The sequence below is a fragment of the Carcharhinus amblyrhynchos genome, unplaced genomic scaffold (assembly GCF_965287045.1).
Source record: "Carcharhinus amblyrhynchos unplaced genomic scaffold, sCarAmb.v2.hapA scaffold_42, whole genome shotgun sequence".
NCBI lineage: Eukaryota > Metazoa > Chordata > Chondrichthyes > Carcharhiniformes > Carcharhinidae > Carcharhinus > Carcharhinus amblyrhynchos.
The window spans coordinates 1,178,461-1,189,605 of record NW_027649783.1 but is presented as its reverse complement, the minus strand read 5'-3'; the positions used below and the strand labels follow the sequence as shown (position 1 = coordinate 1,189,605).

The 11,145-nt window shown below is 43.9% G+C and overlaps 5 non-coding genes across 5 annotated transcripts; 4 read left to right on the top strand and 1 right to left on the bottom strand.

Annotated features, from left to right (window-relative positions):
• Window positions 1-876: 876 nt before the first annotated feature.
• trnal-cag (transfer RNA leucine (anticodon CAG)) lies at window positions 877-959 on the bottom strand. The gene has a single exon. It is a non-coding gene; the product is annotated as a tRNA-Leu (tRNA).
• Window positions 960-3,841: 2,882 nt separating this feature from the next.
• Window positions 3,842-3,913, top strand: trnam-cau (transfer RNA methionine (anticodon CAU)). The gene has a single exon. It is a non-coding gene; the product is annotated as a tRNA-Met (tRNA).
• Window positions 3,914-5,716: 1,803 nt separating this feature from the next.
• On the top strand, window positions 5,717-5,791 carry trnat-agu (transfer RNA threonine (anticodon AGU)). The gene has a single exon. It is a non-coding gene; the product is annotated as a tRNA-Thr (tRNA).
• A 3,417-nt stretch (window positions 5,792-9,208) lies between these two features.
• Window positions 9,209-9,280, top strand: trnaw-cca (transfer RNA tryptophan (anticodon CCA)). Its single transcript has one exon. It is a non-coding gene; the product is annotated as a tRNA-Trp (tRNA).
• A 618-nt stretch (window positions 9,281-9,898) lies between these two features.
• Window positions 9,899-9,970, top strand: trnad-guc (transfer RNA aspartic acid (anticodon GUC)). Its single transcript has one exon. It is a non-coding gene; the product is annotated as a tRNA-Asp (tRNA).
• The last annotated feature ends 1,175 nt before the right edge of the window (window positions 9,971-11,145 follow it).

The window sequence follows — 11,145 nt, the reverse complement described above, 5'->3', positions numbered from 1 at the left end:
AACAGTGTCCGTGCACACTGATTGGAAACAAGGATATGCCTGCCGTTACACAGGCACTTTAACCAAACTAGCCACAGAGCCTGACATTGCTAACTTTGGTACAGCGGAATGCTGGAAATACGTTCCAGATCTGGTAGTGTTTGTGAAAACAGATTTACGACCAGTACTGGAAAGGATCTGTGAAAATAGAGATAGTTCACATTTCAGATGCAGACCTTACACTGGAACGACTGTTTCTCTCTCCACAGATGCTATGGGATCCCGGATAGATTCATGAAAGAAAAATAATTCGATCTTACAGTGGGCTATGACTGCACCGATTTCAAATCCCCCTTTCCCCCGATATTGATCAAAAACATCAAAGGGAGTCACACACATCACTCAGTGAAACTCTTCCGTTAAACATTGAGCGATTTATCGTGAGTTGGTTCCATTTACTGTTTTCAGACACAAATCTGATCTAAAAGTCGCTGTGTTCAGGGTATGATTCATACACACAGTTTTCTGCTCTGAAGGCAGGCGTGCCCCTTCTGTGGCGCGAGATTTTGTTTAATAATTCATTCATCCGGGAAATGTGTGTCACTGACCGGGGAAGCCTGCATTCTCCAAATTAATTATCTTTGAGTAATTGGCGATGAATTCATTCTGGAGCCAGTGCAGTTCATGTGGTGTCTGTGCACACACACACTGCCGTTCGGGAGGAATTTCCAGGATTGTGAACCATCGGAACGGGAATCTGTTTCCAAGTCAGGATGATGTGTGTCTCGGAGTGGAACTTCGAGATGGTCGTTGTTTCTCTGCATCTGCTGCCCTTGTGGTATCACGTGAGAGATTTCTTGTGTTTGGATGGTGCCGCTCGAAGGAAAATATAACCAATGTCAGGAGTGGGATTTGAACCCACGCCTCCAGAAGAGACTGCGACCTGAACGCAGCGCCTTAGACCGCTCGGCCATCCTGACTGCCTACAATAAAGTGTAAAACCTCTGCCCAAATCGATTAGAGTTCTATCTTTCTTGTTATTCCATTTCAAACTCTGTCTCCGCATTGACTGATTGAGGGTGAACTGATCACTTATTTTGATGTTCACGGACCAAGGGGAAGGTAAGGCTCAGAGTTCCACAGGTTTGAGGGGTGAATAGTCCAGCACCATTCCATATTCTTCATCCAAATGAGAAACTCCAGCTGGCAATCGATTCAAATCAGGGCACCAGCTTTGGGCAGAGGTTTGCCACCATGAAAACATGTGGTTTCAGAAGCTGCAAAACAGACCTCAGTTTCATTTGCAGCACTAATGGCAGATGTTGTCTTTCCAGAATCGGCCGTTCCGCCAAGAAAATTAGTGCCTGGTTCGGTGGAATGGTCACGGTAAATTTCCCCTTAGGGGTATTAGCGTGTTAAATACATGGGGTGATGAGGATAGGGCCTGCGTGTGGTTGTTGTTGGCACAGGCTCGATGGGCTGAATGGCCTCCTTCTTACTGTCGGGATTCCATGAAGTTCGGGGCGGCAGTTTCACTTCCCTGAGAATATTGATGACTGTTCTCTGATAACATTAAAACTTCTAACCAATCAATGCCTGTTTGAGAATTGGCCATGAATAGAGCTGACACTGAAACGGTTCATATTGAATTAGTTACAGCAAACTGGTTCTTGAAGCGGTGTTAATATATGTCATGGCTTCTTAAAAAGGTCAGTTGCGCTTGTTTGTCGTTTGTTCATTAATTTTGTGAATCTATTTGGAGCGGCTGCAGTTGGTCGGTTTGCAGGGGCGGAGCCAGGTTCTAAAGTTAGAGAGAGCGAACACACAAAAAAGGCGCCACGGCGCATACCAAATAATTATAAATTCATTGTTCATTTTTATTTTGTAATTAAATACAAAACATAATAAAAAACGTGTGTTATTTAATTATTTAACATTTTAAAGGTAACATAAAACAAAAAGAAGGAACATGAAAAAGATATGAAGCAACTGCAAGAGTCTCTTTCGTCTAGGCTTCATTCCAGCAGTGATCTATTACTTGATTATAATCTACCTCAGTAGCCAACTGTCTTTCAATGGAGACCAAAGCTAACCCAGACAATATATCCTCGTCCATTGTAGAATGAAGGTAGGACTTTATGTGCTTGATCCGTCTCATGTTCCGTTCCACAACTGAGCTAGTTATTGGGAAGGTCAGAAAAAATGTGGTACAATGTGGACAAGTTAGAATAATCACCAAATCTATTTACTCACCCAATCTCGGCTGGTGATGCCCATCGGCGAGGGATGTTTGGTCCCGACTGCCCTTTCGTCGCGGTGGCTGCATATTTATGTCCTTCGCGGCCTCTGCAAATTCCTGCTGATTGCATACCCTCTCGGGAGATTGCCTGGCGTCCTTAAAGGGAGTGGGGAATGAGGATCTGTACTCGACGTGTGAGTCGGTGGGGTTTTAATTACAGGTGGTCAGTCTATTTAGAATTGGAGACAGAGAGGTCAAGGAAGGATAGGGAAGTATCAGAGATGGACCATGTGAAGGTGCGAGAGTGAAAAGTGGAAGGAAAGTGGGTTTTTTTTCTCCAGGCGCAGAAGAGACCAATACGCGGCACAGATACAGAGATGCAGCAAAAAAAAACGTGCGTGTGTGTGTGTGTGTGTGTGTGTGGTGTTGGGGTTGGTGGCGGAGCGAAGGAACAGGACTGAACAAGGAACATTCCACAAACAGGCAGCCTAACATAGGCTAATGGGTGAAACGATTAATTTCGCTTCTTTCCATGCTGCTATCTAACGATTACAGGTTCGAGTCCGGTCTCTTTCTACAGAAATCTGGTGGAACCTCCTGAAAACCGAGCTCTCGCCCGTTAACTGACATCCACCGTTATTTCCAAACAACTGTCTCAGAACTAAATTCCTTGGAACTTTGTTCATTTAATTCTCATTCGTCTTAGTGTTTTTATATCAGATATTCCACAATGTATGTTTCATCTGGATAAATTGTTAATGTTCCAAAACTAGAACCAAATGCTTTGCATCAATCGGCTAATTGAAATTCTGTGGCAGGAATTCTAATCTCCTCAGGAAGAGGTTTAATGCTGAGCTGAATGGACTGTTTTTGTTTACAGGGATGAAAGGTGATGTCACGGGGCTGGTAATCCAGAGGCCCGCGCTAATCTTTGGGAACACGGAGTAAATCCCACCACGGCAGCTGGTGAAATTCAAATTCACTGATTTAACACATAGGCACATGGATAGAAAACAGAAACAGGAGGAGGCCATTCGGCCCAAACAATGCTGGAATTGAAAGCAAGCCTCAGAAATGGCGGCCTTGAAATTTCCGTCGATTCTTTCCCACAGAAAACACCTTCACAGAACAACAGAGAACATTTCACACAAAAGAAGAAAAAACTTCTGCTCAAGACGGATGATATTTGCAAACCGGGAACACATTTACACAACATGGAAGAATTTGTCAGAACCACAGTGAAGACCTGTCAACGGGAGAGTCACAGTTCCAAACAGAGAGAACAGTTACACAGCAGAGAGCACAGTTACACAACAGAACATACATTTCAATACAGGGCCTATCTTTGTGGAACAGAAAATCCCTTCTCATACTTAATCAGTTTCTCCATCTCAGTGTCTTGCCGGTTACACGAATATTTTCTGTCTCTCATTGTGTGTCTCCTAATAGTTTTTTACTGCTTTTCTGTGTGTTTTTTCTCTGTCTGTTACATTCGGAGTGATGTTACGTGTTATTATCCAGCCAGGGTGAGCTTCCCAGGGTTTTGTTTGTAACAATAAGAGACAGTGAATAGATTCCTGGCTCGCGGGCAGCAGTAATAAGCAGGGAGGGGCTAAACTTGGGAGCAGAGTGGCGCAGCGGAAGCGTGCTGGGCTCATAACCCAGAGGTCGATGGATCGAAACCATTTTCTGCTATTTCGCTTTTTGCAACAGCAAAAATAATTCCATGGCGGCTCCTGCAAAATGATTTGACATTTCCGTCCAGGGTGCAGTAACTTTCTTCCGCTTCTCGTTACTAGTTAACATTTGAATGAGTAACATATCGCTGAAATGTCATTTACTCACAAACAGACACAAGCTGTAAATGTTGCAACGATACACAAGCCGAGGTCTTTTTTTTTCCCTTGGAGCATAACTATAAGGTTCATGGTGGGAGATATAGGAGGGACGTCCGAGGTAGATTCTTCACTCAGAGAGTGGTTGGGGTGTGGAATACACTGCTGCTGTGATAGTGGAGTCGGACACTTTAGGAACTTTCAAGCGGTTATTGGACAGGCACATGTAGCACACCAGAATGATAGGGAGTGGGATAGCTTGATCTTGGGTTTGAACATAACTCGGCACAACATTGAGGGCCGAAGGGCCTGTACTGTTCTATGTTCTATGTTCAAGAATCATCCCTTGAATAAACACTGCCACCTTTCAATGTTTAGCGGGTGAGTTTCATGAAGAGCTGAGTCTGATTCCCGCCTTTCTGCTTCTGTACAAATTTAGTCAAAGGAAAATTATACAAATATATCTTCAATTCTCCTTGTCTTTCACAAAGAACTGAGCGTGTGTTGGATACAGTTTCAACAGTAGCTTTAAAAAGATAGAGAATGGATTTACAAATTTAAAATCCAAGGGTGACATCAATGCCTGAAGTGGTTTTCAGGCTGTGGCGACTAGAATAACAATGCGCATTCTCAATTTGAATTGTTCAAAATCATAGAATGGAGCATCCGTTGTGGATGAAAGGAAACTTTAAACTGTGCCGCTGTGCAATGCTTCAGGAGCTGGTTTTACACAAATCTCCGTTAATGAGATGTTGCCTCACCTGCTGAGCATTTCCAGCATTTTTTGTTTTTTTTTGGTCAGATTTCCAGCTTCCAGCTTTGCGTTGTGTTCTGTGCAGGTGTTTAACTGGAACAGGGAACAGGTTCTGATCAGCCCCGTGACAGATAGAGTAGAATGTATCTCCCAACTATCAGGCCTGCGAGATGAGACTTCAAGCTGTACAGGGGAGTGAGGAAGAGAGATAAGGGAGCATCATTCTGTGAGGGACAGATTTCCTGTATAGAGGAGGAACAGGTCTATATTTCCACAACTGTTTTAACAGACATCAGATGTCCCAACATGACTTGCAATCAATGAAATCCCTCTTAACAGTTTTAACTAAGAGATAATTGAACTTCTCAATAGTTTCCACATTGTCAAAAATCCATCTAAGGAAAAGTGAGGTAAAATTCCAGCCTGTGTTTCTATGTCGCGTTGGTCTTCCAAATTATGGTAATTCAGTCACTTAAAAGCTGTGAGTTTGAGTCCCACCACAATCGGATTATGGATCAGGTTAGTAACAAACCAGTTGCTGCCTCATTGATGTGATTCACCTTCGGCACCGACATTTCCTGCTCTGCCATCTCTCCATGCTGTTTCTGTTAACCCGGCTCCCAGGGAAACCACTGACTCGAGAATAAATCACAAACCTTTCTTAAAGTTTGACACAACGTTCGCTGGTTGGGTGAGAAATTGTAACATCTTTTTCAATTAGATATTTCATTTCTTTTGGAAGATAAATAAGATTAAGGAACGCAGACACGCAACCACAACTTATAAATAACTACAATCAATAAATAAATATCAGTGTCCTGCAACCTGGCAGTATCTCCTTTTTCACAAATACCACCAGATCTGGAACGTATTTCCAGCATTCCGCTGAAGCCACCCACAGCAGCGACAGGCTCTGTGGCTTAGTTGGTTAAAGCGCCTGCCTAGTAAGTAGGAGATCCTGGGTTCATAATCCCAGCGGAGCCTTGGTTCTTTTTCAATGTTATTCTGATCTTTCTGCTGCGCTTGTCCTTCTTGGTCCCAATGGGCGTGGGTTTGGAAGGTGCTGCCAAAGAAGCTTCACTGAGTTGCTGCAGTGCATCGTGTAGATGGTGCACACTGCTGTCATTGTGTGTCGGTAGTGGAGGGAGTGAGTTTTTACACATGGGAAGCGAATGAAGCGGGATGCTCTGTCCTGGATGGTGCCAAACTTCTGTCGTTCTGTTCAAGTTGAATTCACCCAGACAAATGATCTCAGGAAACATGGTGATTCCGATGTCCTCCCACATTCCAAAGATGAGCAGGTTGAATGGATTTGGCCATGTTAGATTGTCCCTTCGTGCCCAAGGTATTTGTATCAGTAGATTCGCGGAGTGGGTGTGTGGCACTGCGGGGATAGATCCTATGTGAAATCCGCTGTCGGAGGGTCGGTACAGGCTCGATGGGCAGAATGGTCTCCTTCAGCACTGTAGGGTTTGTGTGTTTCTCAGGCCATTTGACTGTGTTCGGAATTCCCTGAGAAAATAATGGAAATCTGTGTTGGTGGAACATTGAGTATATTTAGAAGATTTTTTTTACTGCAAGATGATGAAAATACCTGGATCATCTCAACAAATAGTCGAGATATGTGTGGGGGTTCTCGAGATTTTTCCATCGTTGGAGATTATCCACTGTGAAGGGAAAGAAAAAACTGACAAGAAAATTTGTGACTGGCACAACTGCAAATATCATTGGAAAAGAAACAAGCTTCCGCTGGGATTTGAACCCAAGAATCTCCTGTTTATTGGGCAGGCGCTTTAACCAACTAAGTCACAGAGCATGTCACCCAGCAGATCATTCGGTTTCAGCGAAATTTGGAGGCGATGGTTTTGTGGTATTCTCGCTGGAATATGAACCCAGAAACTCAGCTAATACTCTAGATCTCGAATCTTGCCATTTCAGTTGGTGAAATTTGAATTTAATAAAAAAAAAATCTGTAATCAATAATCTACTGCTGACCATGAAATTCCTCACCATCATCGGAAAAACTTATATGGTAAACTAATGTCCTTTAGGGAACAAAACCTACCGTCCTTGCCTGGTCTGGCCCACATGTGACTCCAGATCCACAGCAATGTAGTTGACTCTCAGCTGCCCTCGGGCTGCGAGGTTTGGGCAATAAATGCTGCCCAGCCAGTGACACCCAGGCTCCATGAATGAATAAGAAAGTGTCTGTGTCCTATTGGAGTTCTACTGAAATTTCTGTCGCTCTTTCAAAACCACAGGACGTCCCAAAATATGTTAATGACAATGAAGTCTTTTTGAAATGTAATCACTGTCCAATGGCCCAGTCAGCGACGCTGAGAAAAGTCCATTGGAGATTCAAAATGAGGAAATCCATCAACTCGTTTACAATCCCAGAGATTGCAAATACAGAATGGATTCCAAGCTAATTTACAGTTCCGGGAGCTGACTGTCAGAACAAATCGCTTTTGCACGCACAGTTCCACAGACAGAATCAGAAAGATCCCAATTCTCACACTGCAGCAGATAATGAAAAAAAGAAACACAGTTTGAATATATATAAAGGCGAAGTTTGCAAATTCCCAAATGACCATCCACTGATCCCCATCTCATCAGGGAGGGTTTACTGGTGATGATTTAGTCTAAGGATTACCACACCTCAGCCGAGGGGCAAGGCTGAGAATATCTAAAGTGCTTTCTAATTCGCTCATCAGCATTTCCATTGCAGTAAAGTTGTACCAGATCCTTACTTTCGGTTATAAAGCCCGGGATACTGTATGTTTTATTTATGGCACTTCCAACCTGTCCTGCTATTTTAACACACTCATTAAGTGCCTTGTTCGAGTCTTTACGTCGCTCGTCGACGGTTTTGACGACCTCGAGTGGAACCACAGTCAAGGGCCCTCTGATATTGATTGAGGAACGTGAACTGATGTCCGAGCTAGAGATGGTATAACCAGCTATCTAGAGTCATCCCAGACAGTCTCGATGAAGGTACCCTCATCATGGGCACCCGCATCGTTTGCGGGATTGGCGATGTTTGCCATAGTTTCCGTTCCCATATTCTGGGCTGGGTATGCCTTGTTGTAGAAGGGATAAGTAGTTATCTCTACCTCCTCGGCTGGATGGGCCGTCCAGACCGGCTCTTCTACAGCGGGCTCTTTGTCTGCCCATATTGGCATATTGGGGGTGATGATTTCCTCTGGCCTGGGACCCGAGTCTACCACCCAATAGAGCCCAGCGGTTTGGTTCAGTCTCAAGATCATCTCTTCCGTTTGGGTCAAGACTGATCTTGTTACTAATTCTTTCCAGTTAGTTATTATGTAACCTAGCTATTTGAATTTTTCACAGAGAGCGGTTACAGACTCGCCTGCGGGGTTGTTATTTATCCGGTTCGCAGCCCATCCGCTCTCCTGCTTTTTAGGCAGACAAGTCATTCCCTTCGCTGATCTCGCCAGATCACCCAGCACGTGTTTTTTTCAATGATTTCTGCCAATGCCCACCCATTTCCCGCGGTTCCTGTGCCCCGGTTTGTAATTATACCCTGGATTTTATATTGTCTCTCTGTGTTCTTCCCACCAAAAGGAATCACTTCATTCTTCATCTGCCACCTGTCCTCCCATTGGACCAAACTGTCTGCGTCCTATCGGAGTTCTACTGAAATTTCTGTAGCTCTTTTCACAACCACAGGACGTCCCAAAATATTTTAATGAGAATGAAATATTTTTGAAATGTAATCAGTGTCCAATTGCTCAACTTTTCATCTGCCTGTTCGACCAAGTCAGAAATTCCCATGTAGGAATGGGGAATAAATGCTGCAGCTGCGGCTCTGCGGCGCAAAGAATGACATGTTGGACTTCTCATCATTGTCTGGTGAGATATTCAAAGATTGTGGTTCCGAACTCATCGGAGTCGGCTTTTTAGATAAGGAACTGGTGTATCAATACTCTCAGAGAAGTGAAACTGCCGCTCCGGAAATCATAGAATCCCCACAGGGCAGAAGAAAGATATTCGACCCATCGAGCCTGCACTAAGGGCAATCCGACCCAGGCCACATTCCCGGAATCTCACAGATTGAGTTCAACCTTAATAAAGAGGCACAGAAGACGCAATACCGACGAAGATGGGATTCAAACCCACGCGTGCAGAGCACAATATTTTAGCAATCCATCGCCTAAACCACTCGGCCACCTCGTCATGCAATGTGTGCCTTTCTAATCACCTCTTGAACAAAACACATTGCTCCTGTAGAATAATGTTGTGTTTCTATTTTCTCTTTATTTTTGGTTCATTGTTACTCTTCCATTCGATTTAAATCCCGAGAAAGTAAAGAGGGAAACAACTCTGTTTGATTTTTGAATTCACCGAACATAACAGATGTAAAAGGCTTGGAAAAACTGTGAGCTTGTGACGCAGCGGTAGCGCGTCTGACTCCAGATCAGAAGGTTGCGTGTTTAAATCACGTCAGGCTCAAGGAACAATCATTAATTAGTTTTGGGATTTTGTATCTGGATAAAGTTGATTGTTCCTGAAATGACAAATCTCCAAACTATGATTGATACTTTATGTTTGTTGCTGAATCAGCACCTGTACCTCGGGCAATAAAAAGACAACATAATTAAAGAAAAACATCTCAGCTGTAAAGCACTTTGAAACTTCCAGCGGTTTGGAGAAAAAAAACACATTTCTTGAAAAGATAAAAGCAAAATTCTGCCGATGCTGGAATCTGAAACAACAAACTAAAATGCTGGAAAAACTCAGTAGGTCTGACATCATCTGTGGAGAGAGACCAGCTGAGATTGTCCAGCATGTTCAGACTTCAAAACTCCAAAATTAAAAAGAACATGAGGTTTGATATGAACGGCAAACGCACTTTTCTGTCTCCACCTGATTTGTGTTTTTTCTTCATGCATCCATCTCATTCTCTTTCCTGCTAATCCAAAAGTCTTAATGAGTTAGTTAAAGCCGCTGTTTGCTGCATTAAATGGTTCTCTGTATTGGGGAAAAGAACTGATCTCGTCAGAACTGAGTTGTCGCTCCGGAAGTGAAAGTAACAAGTGTACAATGTGTATGGCCGAACCTACTATCAGTTCCTCGTTAGTGTAGTGGTTAGTATCCCCGCTTGTCACGCGGGAGACCGGGGTTCAACTCCCCGACGGGGAGTTTACAGCAATTTAATTATGTCAAATTGTACTTGTGTTGTTTTCTAACTTTGAAAACAGAAAGAAAGACTGTCAAGAAATGAAACTTTCAAAATGCAAATCTTTACATTTGTACCGACACTTTTCCTGACCTGAGATCAACGTTCGTTCAATTCATCAGCATTTTGTCTCACCTTTGATCTGGCGATGCCACGCAGTCAACACGTGGAATTTTACCCTGAGAAGTGTCAGGAGCAGAATCGCGACCTCGACACAAACTTTGTTGACCTCGCGAAAGCCTTCGACACTGTCAGCCGACAAGGCCTGTGGAGGATCATGTCAAAGTTCGGCTGCCCCCCAAATACATTCAGATGTTACGCCAGTCCCATGATGTCCAGAGTACTGGATGGCGGAGAATCCTCTGAGTCACCAGTGGAGTCAAACAGGGCTGTGTGCTCGCACCCACACTGTTCAGCATGATGTTTACTGCCATGCTGAATGATGCCTTCCAGGACAGTGTTGCTGGAATCAGCCTCAAGTACAGAGTCGATGGGAAGCTTTTCAACCTGAGGAGACATCAAGCTATTACTAATGTGAACATAGAACATATAGAACATAGAACATTACAGCGCAGAACAGGCCCTTCGGCCCACGATGTTGCGCCGACCAGTTACAAAAACAATGACCCACTAGCCTATACCAATCCCTTTTCGTCCATAAACCTATCCAGAGATATCCATCCGAGGAAAAAGGCTATCACTATCCACCCTATCTAAACCTCTAATCATCTTATATGTTTCAATAAGATCCCCTCTTAGCCGCCTTCTTTCCAACGAAAACAACCCTAAATCCCTCAGTCTCTCCTCATAGGACCTCCCCACCATACCAGGCAACATCCTAGTAAACCTCCTCTGCACCCTCTCCAACGCCTCCACATCCTTCTTTTAATGCGGGGACCAGAACTGCACACAGTACTCCAAGTGCGGCCGCACTAGAGTAGTGTACAGTTGCAACATTACACTGCGACTCCTAAATTCAATCCCCCTACCAATAAACGCCAAGACACCGTACGCCTTCTTAACAACCTTATCTACTTGATTCCCAACTTTCAGGGATCTATGTACACACACACCTAGATCCCTCTGTTCATCCACACTATTCAAAGTCCTCCCGTTAGCCCTATACTCGACACATCTG